This window comes from Balaenoptera musculus, chromosome 2 (assembly GCF_009873245.2).
Source record: "Balaenoptera musculus isolate JJ_BM4_2016_0621 chromosome 2, mBalMus1.pri.v3, whole genome shotgun sequence".
Lineage (NCBI taxonomy): Eukaryota > Metazoa > Chordata > Mammalia > Artiodactyla > Balaenopteridae > Balaenoptera > Balaenoptera musculus.
In genome coordinates this window covers 20,346,087-20,361,313 of record NC_045786.1, presented here as the reverse complement: position 1 = coordinate 20,361,313, position 15,227 = coordinate 20,346,087, and the positions used below count along the sequence as shown (strand labels likewise).

Below are 15,227 nucleotides of genomic sequence, written 5' to 3'. Positions count from 1 at the left end.
AGCAAAGCCTGGGGAGAGGGGCGGGTCTCTGAAGTCCAGGGGCTGCTCCAGCAGGATCTGAGGAGCCCCGTGCCTTCCTACCTCCACCCGACATCCATGGTTTCCTCCCAGTTTGTCTCCTAAGAGAACTGGGTCATCACTTCACTATCTGGAAATGGCTGCCAAGAAGGCCCTGTCCCCAGAGGACAGTATTCACGGGTGAAATGGAAGGCTTTCAGAGAGCAGACAGTGCCCAGGAGATAGTGATCAGACCCCAGGGCGGTGGTCAGCCCACAGCTGGCACTGACATGCCACACAGCCTTGGCACCCGCGGATGCTACAGTTCCAGTTACTAGATACTTTTTCACTTATTTAAAGATGTCCGGCCAATGCCACCCTACAGGTTATGTCTTTGCTGGGCCAGAGGACAAAGGCTATATATTTTAAAAATATATTTAAATAGCTTTTTATTTCCCTAATCCAATGTTTATGGCTTTCTTCAATTGTCTGAAAGCTATTTTGCCAAAAATTACAGTGTGTTATTCTATTACCACTTTATTGTAATAATACCCTCCTTTTATAACCACTCCACCTGTTGGGCAGTGTCCCTGAATTTGCAAAGGTCTTTTCCTGAAGAAGGCCACAGATGGGGGAGCGAGAACCATGTCCTTCTGCAGGTTCTCTTAGGGCCTCAGTTTCTCCTCCTGAAAATGGGATATATAATGTCATCTAGTTAATGAATTAGTATCTGAAAAATATTTTGAGATTGAGGTGTGAAAACTGCTATAGGACCAGAGCTATAGATGTAGCTTTTAAGCCACAGAAGTGGTCTTGTGTGTAATCTGAATATTCTTAACGCACAAAAGGAGCTTACAATTTAAAGATATCTTTTAGTAAATCCATTTATGAAATGAAAAATTGTGTAGCCCTCTTAGAAATGTCTCAAACATTTGGAATTTCTTAATACAACATTTTAACGCAATGTTAAGTCAGAGTGGCTTGTTATTTGTTCTGCCCTCTGCTGATCAGATCAGATGAATTTAGCTCTAGAGTCAGACCTCAATGGCTTCAACTATTCAATTTATGAATCTAAGCAGGCCTGTTCCTCTTCAGTGCTCATAAGCACTTCTTCCCAGGAGAGGAAGGGGAAGGGAAAGCCAATGAAAATTAATTAATTTTGCTGTTTTTAGTAAATGTGGGAAATGGGCTGATGGGAGACAAAACTCAAAACCTATTATGGAGCTGTTTGGATATCAATTACCCCTGTTCCCCTCAAATAGATGCTGGAAAATGGGCATATTTAGATACCCTGTTGGGCATAATTATTCTCCCACCATAATACAGGTTTGGCAGGGATGGGCCATCTGTCCTGCCCGGGAGAGTCAGCGTGAAGCAGACTGCGTCCCTTCCCCGGCCAGCTCTGCCCCTTACCTGCAGGGTCTTGAATCTATTTTTGTCACCTCTGTCAGCCTGGCTAAGGGCTTCCAAATAAAACCGAAGGAAGACGTGAAGATGGCAAAAAAAAATGAAGTCTGGACAGCATGAGCCTGTAGCCTTACCTTATTGTAGCTTCTGTGGTCTTGCCTGAATGAAGGGCTTTACTCTGTGCTGGAGGAGGTGATGCCTTAGGTAGGTTAGCCTTACTCGTGGAATTATTGTTTTGGATTTCTTTGGTACATGGAAGCACAGAATCTTTTCACAAGTTTATAATAGTACTTTGTATTTGGCATTCAGTAATTCTTTATGGAACACTTCGGGAAAATGTTGTGGCACGTTCCATCGAAATAATGGATTTTTATGTCGTTCTCAACCTTTAGCTGAGACACAGCTTCTATTTTGTTGTCGTCCCTGTAGCCTTCCCTCTCAGTGTCTCCTCAGCTGACTCCACTCAGATGAATATTTTATAAGACAAGATTTCCACACTTCTCATGTTTATGACTATTCCTAAAACTCTCGTAAAGTTTGTACTTTCCCCCAATACTAATTTAATAACCTTGAAAATAGTCAACAGTATGAGCACAAATTCCTTAATTGGCTTTACAGAGAGAAAATGCATGAAATAGTACTGCTACACCCGGTCAACACAGACTCAGGAACGGCAGCTCTGGTGAAAAGCAGAGAGCAGTGGATTAGAACAGCCACTTTGTCACTTACTACACAAGTGAGATTGAGCAAAGTCACTGAACCCTTCTGAGCCTCAGTTTCATCTGTAAAATGGGAATAATCACTGTCAAGAGGATCAAATGTGTGTGAATATGTTTTGTCAACCATGAAATGGGATAAAGATGTAAGGGTTCTTATTATTTATACCCCTGAAATGTGAGCAAGAGGGGCTCCAGGCCTTTTTTTTTTTTTTGGCCGTGCCATGCAGCTTACGGGATCTTAGTTCCCCGGGCCCCTGGCAGTGGAAGCACAGAGTCTTAACCACTGGAAATTCCCTCCAGGCCTTGAAAAGAGCTTAAGAAAGAAGGTCGGGATCTGAGAGAGAAGATTATGAGCCCAAAAGATGAGGGCCAAACACTTAGCGTGAAAAACACACGTCACTGGTCCCATAAGGATGCTAACATGTATGAAGAACAGGCACCTCGTGCCCCAGGTCAAGTGTTGTTTGTGAAGATTCTATAATCCAGGCAACTCCCTGGCCTCCAACTTCCTGAGGTCACTCTTTCACTTAATATCAAAATGAAATGCAGTTGGGGCTTCCCTGGTGGCACAGTGGCTGAGAATCTGCCTGCAAATGCAGGGGACACGGGTTCGAGCCCTGGTCTGGGAGGATCCCACATGCCGCGGAGCAACTGGGCCTGCGCGTCTGGAGCCTGTGCTCCACAACAAGAGAGGCCGTGATAGTGAGAGGCCCGCGCACCGCGATGAAGAGCGGCCCCCGCTTGCCGCAACTGGAGAAAGCCCTCGCACAGAAACGAAGACCCAACACAGCCATAAATAAATAAATAAATAAAAATGAAATGCAGTCATTAACAGCTGAATCTATAATACTCTCATCTATTTCTCTAACATATCCAAGAGCACATGGGTTTGCCTTCTCACCCACACTGTCACCGATTTCCCTGCTTTCCTCTGACTCCAAACCATTAACTCCCAGCCCCGCTTTAACCGTCCTTGCTTTCCTGAAATCATGGGATATGACCCTTTCCGTTCCCCCAAAGCACTGCCGGCGTTACATGGTTTGGGAGCAGCAGAGAGAATTACCACACGGTGTGCAAACACTTCAAATCCAATGTCAGACATCGCTGCGCTCTCCAAGTCCCATCACTTTCTACATAGAGAATGTTTTATATCCACATCTCTCCATAGGCCCTGGTTTTCTTCCATGTTTCTAGCTAGCCCTCCCCACCCCCATTCCTCTAGACTCTTCCATTTCCTTCTTCAGGATCCCGACCCCCTTCTTGAGATACCAGTGGATTACTCCTATTTCTCTATCAGGCAGAATGATTTAACTTTTTTGTGTGTGTGTCTATACTTCTCGCAACTCAAGCATCCTAAGCAGAGAGCCTCACCTTTCACAACCCAATAGGGATGATGGATGGATGAATGAATTTAAATTTAATGAGATGCCCAGCAGACAATTCCAAACAAGGTTCCTGACCACAGTGAGAGGAGGCACTCAGTTTGTTAAATGAAATAAATAATGCCCAGAGGTGAAGATTGTTCAGGTCATGGTCATAGAAGCCATATATGAGACCAGGGTGATGAATGTCTTTGCCCAAGGAGAGCAGAGTGAACTCTGCTAAAGACTCAACTTTGGGAATTAAATACTTCTATTTAATGGACAGTCCAAGCTCCTAGATGCCTGTAAGCTGGGACGAGAACTCAGAGAAGACAGCTTCAGAACAGTCGTGGGAACAGAACCCAGACAGCCAGGGTTTAGGAAGTGAATGGAGGTGGAATGAAGAAGGCAGTAAATGTATTTAGGCTGCTGCACTCTTACGTGAATCATTTTCAAAGCTAGTAAGCATTTTAAGAAAAAGAACTCTGTTCCTGTAACTGGTTTACAGAGGATTTTCACCTTGTTGGGGACGTAAGCACGGAATGGTTTCATTGCTGTCAGCAGCTGCTCTCTGCTGAATCCCCATTTCCCACCAGCGATCAGACTGGCCAGATTTAATAATCTGCCTAAGATTTCGGGTTATTAGACCAGTCTCATTTTTGTATTTAAGATTCAATTCTAATTATTAAACGACGACGACAAAGAAAATAGCAAGTGTTGATGAAGATGTGGAGAAATTGGAACCCACATACAGGCGTTGCAGGTGGGGTGCAGCCACTGTGGAAAACAGTATGGTGGGTCCTCAAAAAGGTAAACATGGAATCACCATACGATTCAGCAATTCTACTTCTGGGTATGCACCCAAAATCACTGAAAGCAGGGACTTGAACAGATTTTTGTGCACCCACATTCACTTCAGCATTATTCACAATAGCCAAAACATGGAAACAACATAAGGGTCCATCCACAGAAGAATGGATTTAAAAAGCATGGTCTATACATAAAAAGGATTATTATTGAACTATAAAAATGAAGGAAATTCTAATACATATTATGACATGGATGAACCTGAAAACATACTAAGTGAAAGACGTCGTCACAAAAGGACAGACACTGTGTGATTCCATTTATAGGAGGTCCATAGAGTCGTCGAAATCGTAGAGACAGAAAGTAGAACGGTGGTGCCAGGGGTGTGGGCTGGGGGATGGGAGTGAGGATTTAATGGGGACAGAGGTTCAGTTTGGGATAATGGAAAAGTACTGCAGATGGATGATGCCGATGGTTGTACAACATTGTGAGTGCACTTAATAGCACTGAACCGTACACTGAAAAATGGTTAAAATGGTAAATTTTATGCTATGTATATTTTACCACAATTTAAAAAAACCTTTTTTAAAGGTTCAGTCCTAGGCATTCCATCTCAAACTCAGTCGCCTGGCCCATCGGCCCCCCAGCAGCTTCCTGGTTCTGCCCTTGGGGTAATGTATGTTCCCGCACATAGAGCCCCAAGAACTGGAGGGTCCCCTTCCACACGCTTGGATGGACTTGGAGAGTGGGGTGGGTGGAGCTGCCCCATCTTCCCTCCAGGCTCACTGAGCTTGCAGCCCTTCAAGCCCGAGGGAAGGGACCGCTCTGAAATCTCCAGCCTGGCAGGTCACAAGCCTTTCAAGTCTGTCCCCAAACCTCAGTGGGAAGGACACACTGTGCCATGCTCCTTGGCTCCCAGAATTCTCACTGTGACCTTCTTACCCCGCTCAGCTCCTCGTGGCCTGGGGGTAACTACGAGGTCACCCTAGCAAGAGTCTAATTCCCCGTTTTGCTGAACCCCAATCTTTATGAGTGATTGTCTTAGGACTCTCGCCCTGACTTGGCTGTGGGGATTAAAGGAACCCCTTCCCCTCTGTGGCAGGCAGAATTCTAAGCTGGCCCCCAAGATTCCAGCCTCCTAAGCGTGAGTGGAGCCTGCAGATATGATGGGATGTCACCTCTGTGATTATGTCACATTATGTGGCAAAAGGGATTCTGTGGATGTAAAGTCCCTAATCAGGGACTTCCCCGATGGTCCAGCGGTTAAGACTCTGCGCTCCCAATGCAGGGGGCCCCGGGCTTCGATCCCTGGTCAGGGAACTAGATCCCACGTGCCACAAGGAAGATCCCGCGTGCCGCAACTAAGACACGGTGCAGCCAAAATAAATAAATAAATATTTTTAAACAATAAAATAAAGTCCCTAATCAGTTGACTTGGAGATGGTTAGAAAGGAGATTGTCCTGGGTGGATAGAAAGGGAACACAGCCCCGCTCCAGTCTCCTGTTACAGCCTCCCACCGTGAATACTAACTGCATCTCCACAAAGCTTAGGACCTGCAAGACTCTTAGTTTGGAAATGGGGCTGGGGGTGTAGCTGGCAGTAGGGCCAGCTCAGAAGTGTTGACCGTCAGGAAGTCCTGAGAAGCTGGTTAGTTCCTGGTGACTTCCTGAATGGGGAATGTAAGAGGTAGGTATTTTGGTCCTCAGGGCAATTTTAGGACAAGAGGGAAAAAAATCCCACATTTTATTACCCCCAGTGAACGGTAGCATTCGGTGTGATTTCCCTTTTCTTTTCCTATTGTGATTCTCTGTAGGAAGAGGGTTTTTTTTTCTTTAATCCTATTTAACAATCGAGAAATTGAAATAAAACATTTTAAGCTTATGAAAGAATTGCCGGTTTGATTTTCCCCATCCTTTCCTCCACCAGTATTGCAACTTGGAAATACAATTGAGACCCACTGTCTGAGCACCTGGTGGCATCCAGGTGGCACTGAACAGAGTTATTGAATCTGTAAGCTGGGGACAGACCTGGGCTCCACGGTCCCACTAAGTGGTTAACGACCCTGCTCAGAGATCCCTCCGTCGCTCTGACTGAAACACTAGGCACATTTTGCTCCCTCAAAATCAGGGAATTAACATCCTTAAGTTCAGGGTCACCTCAAAGAAGAAGTTATGTCTTGGGTCACAACAGAATTGTATAAAAAAAAAAGTCAGCCCTCAAACGTAGAAATCTGGCGTAATGAAATCTTTTAACTGAAATGGGTTTAGAAGAATTCAACTTAGCAGAAGGTAACACAAACTACAAACGTTAAGTATTCCAACGCACTGTACTCATCTCTCCTTCCAAATGTCTGTGACACAAACAGGATTGGTTCTCACTGGGTCCCGGCTCTTACCTAAGACCCACCTGAGGCCAGTTTCAGCCCATATTCAAATCTCCTGAGAATAAGGTTCACTCCAAAAGCACTCGTGAGGAGTGGAGGCCTTAGTGAAGCTTGTGGGAAGACGGACAGGGTTAAAATACACTTGCACAGGAAACTTCCCAAGGCTCTCCTGTCCCCCGGCTCCCCAGACACCGCAGGTGCCTGGAGCCATTTCCAAGACCCTGTCGGCTTTGCATACTCCATCTGTAAACCGAAAGCTAGCCAGAGATCAGCGAAAGCGAAGCAAGTTATCCTCAGCCAAATTTCAACCACCCCTGAGTCCTCAGGCTTATCTCTGGGGGGATACGGTTCACTTACCGTTGTTTTATTTACAAAATCACTTCTGTTTCATCTGGGGATTAATAGATGGTTGGTGACTAACCAGTTTATCATTTGAGTCTTGTCTGCATCCTGCCAAGCCCTCCTGGACCATAAATTCCCTGTAGACAGGGAACTTATCCATACTGTTCACTGTTGCATCTCCTGGATTTTACCCCTAGTAACACCTGGCACAGAAGAAACCACAAGTAATTTCTGGATGAAAAATGAAGGGCTCCATACGTTCTCTCTTCCTGTTTGGACCTCAGTCACTTGGCAGGCCCTAAAGCGTGAATGAACAGCACTGCTTCACCAGGGATCTTTTTAGAACCTAGCTTCTCTTTCAGACTCTTATCATTGAGTTCAGATAAAATTATTTACCATTTTCTTCCACATTTGTTTCTTCCACATGTATTTCTCCTTCAGAATATCGACCTGGAATACAGACAAGGTAGCATGTTATCTACTTGCTTTCAGGAAGTATGGAACCACTGTATTATCTTTTAAAGTTTTTCTTGAAGTTTGTCACCAAAAAACCTCCAGGTTGTAATTTCCTCATTTGTAGAATAATTATCTCTTTTTTAAAATCAATAAATTTCACTAGCAAGTCATCCTTGAAGTCCATCAATCTCCTTCTCTTCCCTCCTTCTATTATCTACCAAATATTTATTGAATGTTTGACATAAGCCAGACTCTATGCTATGCACATTGGCATTTATTGTCTCAAAAAATTTGTATTAGTCTGTATTGATTTATAACAGTAAATATAGAACCACAACAGAAAATTTGGGACATACACAATACTATAAATAAGAATCACATAATCACAGCCAGAAAGAGTAACTGTCATCCTTTTGATATATTTCCTTCTAGTTTTTGAATATATACATGCATTTTTCCAGAGCTGAAACAATAGTTTACACACAATTTTGTAATGTTCTTTTTTCCCCTTTAACAATATATTTAGGTATTTTCTTATGTTCATGAAAAATACCTCATTTTTAATAGCTGCATAATAGTTCACTTAAACTTCCCCCTAATTTTGGATTTTTTGGTTGTTTCTAATTTTCTGACATTACAAAAAAGGAGACAGTGCACAAATCTTTGTGCTCATTTCTGATTATTTCTGTAGAATCCCTAGATATGGAATTATAGGCCAAAGTATATAAACATTTTTAAGGGTCTTGAAATATTTCACAAAATCACTTTCTGGTAAAATTATATCAACTTCTGCTCCCACTATAATATATAAAATTGCCCATTTCATTGCACTCCTGCCAGTACTGAATGTTAGAATTTTTAAATTTTTTTCTAATTTAATAGATGCAAATATTGCTTACTATTTTAATTTTTTCAATTACTGGGTAATCCAAACACTTTAAAATATAATTACATATACACACTAATTGTTTTTATTTTTTCTTTGAGGAAATTTTGTCATTGAGTTATTAGAGTTTTCTTATCAATGTGTGTGTACTCTTGTATTGAGGATAAAATGAACTGTCAGGGCTTCCCTGGTGGCGCAGTGGTTAAGAATCCGCCTGCCAATGCAGGGGACATGGGTTCAAGTCCTGGTGCGGGAAGATCCCACATGCCGCGGAGCAACTAAGCCCGTGCACCACAACTACTGAGCCTGCGCTCTAGAGCCCGCGAGCCACAACTACTGAGTCCACGTGCCACAACTACTGAAGCCCGCGTGCCTAGAGCCCATGGTCTGCAATGAGAAGCCCACGCACCAATGAAGAGTAGCTCCCGCTCGCCACAACTAGAGAAAGCCCGCACACAGCAACGAAGACCCAAGGCAGCCAAAAATAAATAAATAAATAAATAAAATTAAAAAAAAAAAGAACTGTCAGATTTGTTCTGTTTTCTATTTTCACAATATTTTTGGTTGTCACAATTTTAAAATTCTTATGTAATCTAGTCTACTGGTGATTTCCTTTATGATTTTTCTATTTCTTTTCTTCCTCCATCTTGAGATTACATAAATATTTGCCTAAATTTTCTCCTAGTTTTAAAGTTCTTTAATGTAGCTGAAATTTCTTTTAGCACATAATGAAATGTATGAGCTCAACATGATTTTTTTTTCAAATTACTAGCTTTCTCAAGTCCATTTATTGAGAATCTGTCCCTTTTTCATTTATTTTAGATGACTCCATCACATATTAAAATCTACAGTATATCAACACTGGCTTATTCTGGCTTATCTATTCTTTTTTATTACCTATATCATTCAATATCTACTAATATTCTATTTTGATACTTTAAATTATTATTTTATACTGTTTAACAAACAGGGAAATTTCCCATCTGTTTCTTCATTTTCATAATCTTCTTAACCCTTCTCATCTGCTACTTGTTCAAGTAAACTTTAAAATAATTTTGTTTTAGCCTCCCAAGGTAGGTGTTAATAGCTTCATTGTACAGTTGAGGAACTGAGTCTCAAAAAGAATAAATAGCTCAAGGTTACACATATTCTAAGTGGAAGAGGCATAAAGCAAAATCATGTCTTTTGACATCTCCTCTTTCAGCTCTAAAATGCTGTAATTTTTAGTAAACTCAGGAAGCTTACTCGCTATTCTTTCTCCTTTCCTGTCTACCTCCCTCTAGTGGTCATTATAAATATTGCAGTTTCTCAAGCCAATTTTACACAGTAATTATTTTTATACAATAATAATTATACGTTTAGCTTAAATATTTAAAGTTTACTTTAAAAATTTTAACTTAAACAAAGTAAATAAGAATAATTGTCTAATATTCTGAGCCATGTATCACCGGCATTTTCTTAGCAAAGACCAGCCTCAGAAGAATTTAGTAACAAGTCGAGTGAATAGAAAGTAAAATTTTGTCAATTTCATGGATTTTTAAAGTAGTAACAACAGCAGGTCCAAAGACCCTCCAGATGTTTCTTCGTTCTTTTCTCCATCGACGTTATCTAAGTACTTTTAGGAATAACAATCTTTAAATTCCCCCTCTAAGCCGTTTCTTGTTTTCTTACCTCACTTTATGTCCTTTCTCACCTTCTAGTGCCTTTGGGTAGGTTCAGTTGGCACAGAGTAGGGCAGGGGTGCAGGAGGTACTGGAAGGCAGCCTGAGCTCAGGTACTCACGCTGCGCCCTGGCCAGGTCTGCACCGGCCCCGCGGAAGGGCCACCTGTTCGCAATTCCCACAAAGATCGGGTACGAGCTAGCAGGGCTGGCCTCCTCCCCCTACCGCCTTGGTTGAAACCTCAGTCTCATTTTCTTCCCTGTTCATTTCCTGTCCGCCACACCCCCCCACCCTTTTTTTCTTTTTGTGCCTTTTTCTTTTCCCTTTCTTCCTTCCTAATCCCATCATCCTTCAATTTCTTCCTCCCTATCTCCTCTTCACCTGGAAGAAAAGATACCGTGTAAAATTTAATTTGTACACACAAGATAATGTGTACATTAAAAATTTTAAAGCTAAAGAACTAAGCTACACATATGTTTATACATCATAAAAACTTAACCAAGCGAAAAGAACACTACTAAAAAGGAAAAGTAATTCTGGGAAGCACTTATAATGTCTTTTTTTCTTTATCTGAATTTGTGAAAAACAGGGGCTGCCTATATTACCTCTCACCTGTGGCTATTTAATACTATTTAACTTTTACTAAGCCAATTCATGATACATGCATTAGTGTTTAGCTATATGCAACAAAATTTAAGAGAAAAAAGAACATGAACAGAAAGTTTAGGTCCATTATTCAATGAGGATTAAGGACTGACAGAATTGATTCTCTCCTGGATTTGGTTCAGAAAGAGGGGGATAATAATGCTTGCCTAATTAACTAGTAAGTGCGGTAGATTAAAGTGCTTTGTAAACAATAATTAAAGATACAGGGAGGGGCTTCCCTGGTGGCGCAGTGGTTGAGAGTCCGCCTGCCAATGCAGGGGACACGGGTTCGAGCCCTGGTCTGGGAAGATCCCACATGCCGCGGAGCAACTAGGCCCGTGAGCCACGATTACTGAGCCTGCGCATCTGGAGCCTGTACTCCGCAACAAGAGAGACCACGACAGTGAGAGGCCCGCGCATCGCGATGAAGAGTGGCCCCCGCTTGCCACAACTGGAGAAAGCCCTCGCACAGAAACAAAGACCCAACACAGCCAAAAATAAAATAAATAAATAAATAATTTAAAAATATTAAAAAAAAAACAACACATACCTTTAAAAAAAAAAAAGATGCAGGGAGTTAGATGAGGCCAATGTGTTATTAGTGAAAAAGTTTTCTTCCCTTTAATCAGGTATCTCCTCCTGGGAGAGCAAAAAAATGATATAAGGACTAAAGAACTGGGGCTCAGCCCCGAGTGCCACCAGTGAATCAGTCATCCTGTGCCACCAACCACTTCCTTAGTTTTCTGTAAAATGGGGATAAGCACAAACAGCACTTTGCAATACGGGTTTTATAATGTCTGCCATCTGAGTATATATCAAACACTATAATTAACAAAACCCTATAACTCTTGTTTTCTCCTTTCCTACAGAGTTGTCCCACCCCATGGAAACACCGGTAACATTAACTTCCACCAACTTACAGAAGCCTTCCACAACCAGCTATTAACCTCAGTGGATATTTCCACGGTGATAAAGAAGAAATGGCACCAAGGAATGGGGTCAAAACCTCTTGGACGAGTTTCTTCTCCTTTCTGAACCTCAGTTTTCCTCCTCTGTAAAATGGGGATAAGAAATTGGGGGTTGTTCTAAGGATTGAATGAAATAATGTGTGTGTTAAATGCCTTGTCCAAGGGTAATAAGAATTCGATACGTGGTAGTCATGATTGTCATTAAATGTAAAATAATCTCTCAAAACGGACTAAGGAGGGGAAAAAAATGTCCCGTCTTATTCAGAGCTTCAGATGCAAATCCCTATTTTTCCTCCGAGTGTTTAACTCAGAGATGGGGCTGGAGTTTCCTCAGATCGTCCGCAATTCAAACCTCGCACCGACACCGAGAGGCGGCTGCGGGGCGGCGCCGGCGCGGGGGCCTGTCCCTTTAAATGCTCCGGGCGCGCGCCGCGTGAGTTTGGGGAGGGAGCAGCCGAGACCCCGTCGGGCGCGCGCACGGGCGCGCGCGGCGGGGCGGCGCAGAGCGCGGGGGCGCGCGTAAGCGAGCGCGCGGCAGGGCGGCCCGGGAAGGTCTGCGAGGCGCGCGCGGGCGGACAGGCGAACGGGCGGCGCTAGGGCTCGGCTCCCGCTTGCGGTCCGGGTGGGCGCTTGCTGGGCTCCTGCGAGGTGAGTGCGGGCTTCTCGATCCCGGACAGGGTCGGAGGGCGGGAGGGCGTCCTGGCAGCCGATCCCCTCGTCCAGCACGTCGGTGAGCCGGGCGACGTTTGCAGCCGGTCGGGGGAGATCGGGGCTCTGGTGGGGTCCAGGGCGGGAAGGGCGATCCCCTTTCCTAGCGAGCCGGCTGCCTGCGCTTCCCGCGCGTCCCTGCGGGTGCCCTCCCGGCGGGGATCTCTTCTGCGCGCTCTCCCGCTCCTCCGCATCGCGTCCCTTGGAAGTTAGGAAGAGCTCTGGCGCCGTCCGAGGGGCCGTCGTCGACCCGGTGGCCTCCCACCCGGGAAACCCGGGGCCTCATTCGGGATCACGGGGGTCCGCGTGCGTCCGGCTCGGGGGCGGTGGGGAGGACGCGAGGCTTTCCGACTCCGAGGCTGTCCTGGCGGCGGGCGAAGGTGGTCCGTGGCACGGTTCTTGCTTTACGCGCAGAGAGGTCTGGGTTGTCCCAACACCCCTGCCCTGTCCCCACCGCTCTCCCCGGAGCCCCACTTGCCGCCGCAGCCGTCGAACTCCCAGGGCGCTGTGTCCCTTCCCCCGCGGAGAGGAGGGCGGGAGCCTCATATTGGCAGAAGGTGGCCGAAGCCACCTGTTAAACTTGGGTCCTGCGCAAAGTGACCAGTAGATTTTCGTCCCCACCCCCGCTCCCCAACCCCTGACCCCCAACAGGTAACTGAATCACGCGGGAACATGTAGGGTCAGCCGGTGAGCAGGGGCGGGAGGGATTAAAAAAAGAGAAGGCCATGTGGCCGATGTGATGCAAATAAAACAAACTCCAGAATTTCTCCAAAGCTTTGAAAGTTTCCCAGTATTGTTTTGCGGAGTCTAAATTTAAGCACCTAGCCTTTTATTTTTTTATTTTTTATTTTTTTCTTAAACCGCAGGAACTAACATCAGAAAACATTCAACTCTTTGCCAGGACCTACTTGGTGCAAAGCGAAAACTTAGAGTAAAGGAAAATGATTTTTGTGTCTTTTCCCCCTAAACACAGTAGAACATTCAGGTCTGTTGCTGGAGACTATAGAAAGAAGGTTCCTCTGGCTCCAATTTTCATGCAGAACAATTTTTTAAAAATCTATATTTCTGAAAGATATAGAAACACCAAATCAGATGTAAGTGTAAACGTGAGGAAAATGCTCAGAGGAGAGCCTAAGTTTATTAAAGATGCTTTTCTACTTTTTTTTTTTAAGCACTACATTCTTACTGCTCTAGCATGCACTGAAAAGTCTGCCCTCAAAGCTCAGTGTCTGAATGTTACAGATTGTTTTTCTAGGTGGAGGAGGTATTTTGGTTTATGAGGCCAATGTGGAAATACAAACAAATGCCCTGTTTACTTGGGATTGGGCGGGAAGGGTGGAAGTTGTCTAAAATCTCTCTTGCCAAACTTGACAGCGTATGTATGGAATCTTGTGTATTTTCTTGCTCAGACCAGTAATAGCCATTTTTAAGGAACTGGGTATATGCCTTGGTAACAGCACTTCAGAGCTTTTTTTACATTTTGGGGGGGGGGATTTTGGATACTGATAATTTAAAAGTAACACATTTTCTCCATTACTAGAAATCAGAAAGCCAAAATCAGATAATTTAGAGAAGGCTGGAAAGAGGAAAGATGCTTTTAAGAAAACGTGCGGGTGTTTGACACCACGATGGCCCCCTTTGTGGCGGAGGGCGGGATTTGCTTGTTTTCGGGCAGGCCCTGCGTGTTCATTAATTCATTCAGCAGTATTTTCAGGCCTGTTTGACCACCTACAATGTGCTGAGTGCTGAACTAGTCAAGGGACATACAGACACATCTAGATAACAGCCACACGGCCCAAACAGATTAAAACCAGATCGAGTAAGCCTTCATCAGGAGCTGAAGATACACCTGGCCCTGGTTCCAAAGTTCTCAGACACCTTAGGAGCCTGTGGTTGGCACCCTGTGTTGATTGTCAAGATCATCTCAAGTAACTACAGGAGACAGAGCTGAGCCTTGAAGCCTGGGGGGAGAGAGGGGAAAGGCTTGGATGGAGCAGAACTGAGAACAGGGCATCCTCTGGAACAAGAGTTCAAGTGCGTCTTATCCGCTTGGTTGTGGATGGCCGCCAGTAGTGCCGTGGCATCCTAGAAGCATCCCAGAACCTGAGCCGCTGCCATCACTGGTGGAAGGCGGCTTTTCGTTTCAGTTTCCACTGCCCTCTCTGGTGGCAGTGTTGTTGGCTTCCCTGCTGCCTGTGTGTTCTCAGGAGGATGGGCTGGGCAGCTCTACCCCTGGGACGCTGCAGCCTTCCCCTCTTGAATCTGAGTGGGTCCAGCTTCTGTTCACATTGACACAGTGGCGTCAGTACAGTGCAGTCACTGTAGCCACCTCTGTAGAGAACCACCCTGAAGCTGCACTTCTCAGTAACTCCGTTGTCCCACTCCCAGACCCGCAGCATTAATCTTGAATCCTGTTTTGAGAAAGTAGGTGCTGGGTTTAAAATCCGTGCAGTCAGGATTGGTAGCAGAGGAATGTGTAGGGCAGAACATTCCGCCTTATTGGTTAGGGATGTGATTGCTCCTTATGAATTCATATCTTCAGACTGGATATTTCCAAAGACCCTACCACTGGAAACACTTGGTTCTCTCTCTTTTTTTTTTTTTTTTGGTAGTAAAATACATGTAACATTGAATTTATCATTTTAGAGTGTACAAATCAGTGGCATTAAGTATATTCACATTATATGTGTTTGAGAAGAATGTGTTTTCGTTCATTTTGTTCTGTAGAGGTCTACAGATATCCGTTAAATGAACCTTATTAATTGCATCATTCCTCACTAACTTTGTGTCTGCTTAACATGTCAGTAATTGAGAGAGGTATATGAAAGATCCCACTAGAATGGGATCTTTGTCGATATCTCCTTGTACTTGAGTTAAAAAATATTC

At 44.2% G+C, this 15,227-nt stretch overlaps 1 protein-coding gene and 1 long non-coding RNA gene across 2 annotated transcripts in view; one reads left to right on the top strand and one right to left on the bottom strand.

Moving 5' to 3' along the window:
- Nucleotides 1-12,118, bottom strand: part of LOC118890817 — a 39,088-nt gene extending 26,970 nt beyond the window's left edge. Inside the window, exons 1-3 of the long non-coding RNA XR_005018836.1 lie at nucleotides 11,586-12,118; nucleotides 11,216-11,304; nucleotides 7,414-7,467 (exon numbers count right to left, since the gene is read on the bottom strand). This is a non-coding gene — a long non-coding RNA (uncharacterized LOC118890817). The remainder of the gene's footprint in view (nucleotides 1-7,413; nucleotides 7,468-11,215; nucleotides 11,305-11,585) is intronic.
- A 61-nt stretch (nucleotides 12,119-12,179) lies between these two features.
- Nucleotides 12,180-15,227, top strand: part of PROSER2 (proline and serine rich 2) — a 40,861-nt gene continuing 37,813 nt past the window's right edge. The window contains exon 1 of the mRNA XM_036845098.1: nucleotides 12,180-12,281. The gene's annotated coding sequence lies outside the window, so the exon portion shown is untranslated. The remainder of the gene's footprint in view (nucleotides 12,282-15,227) is intronic.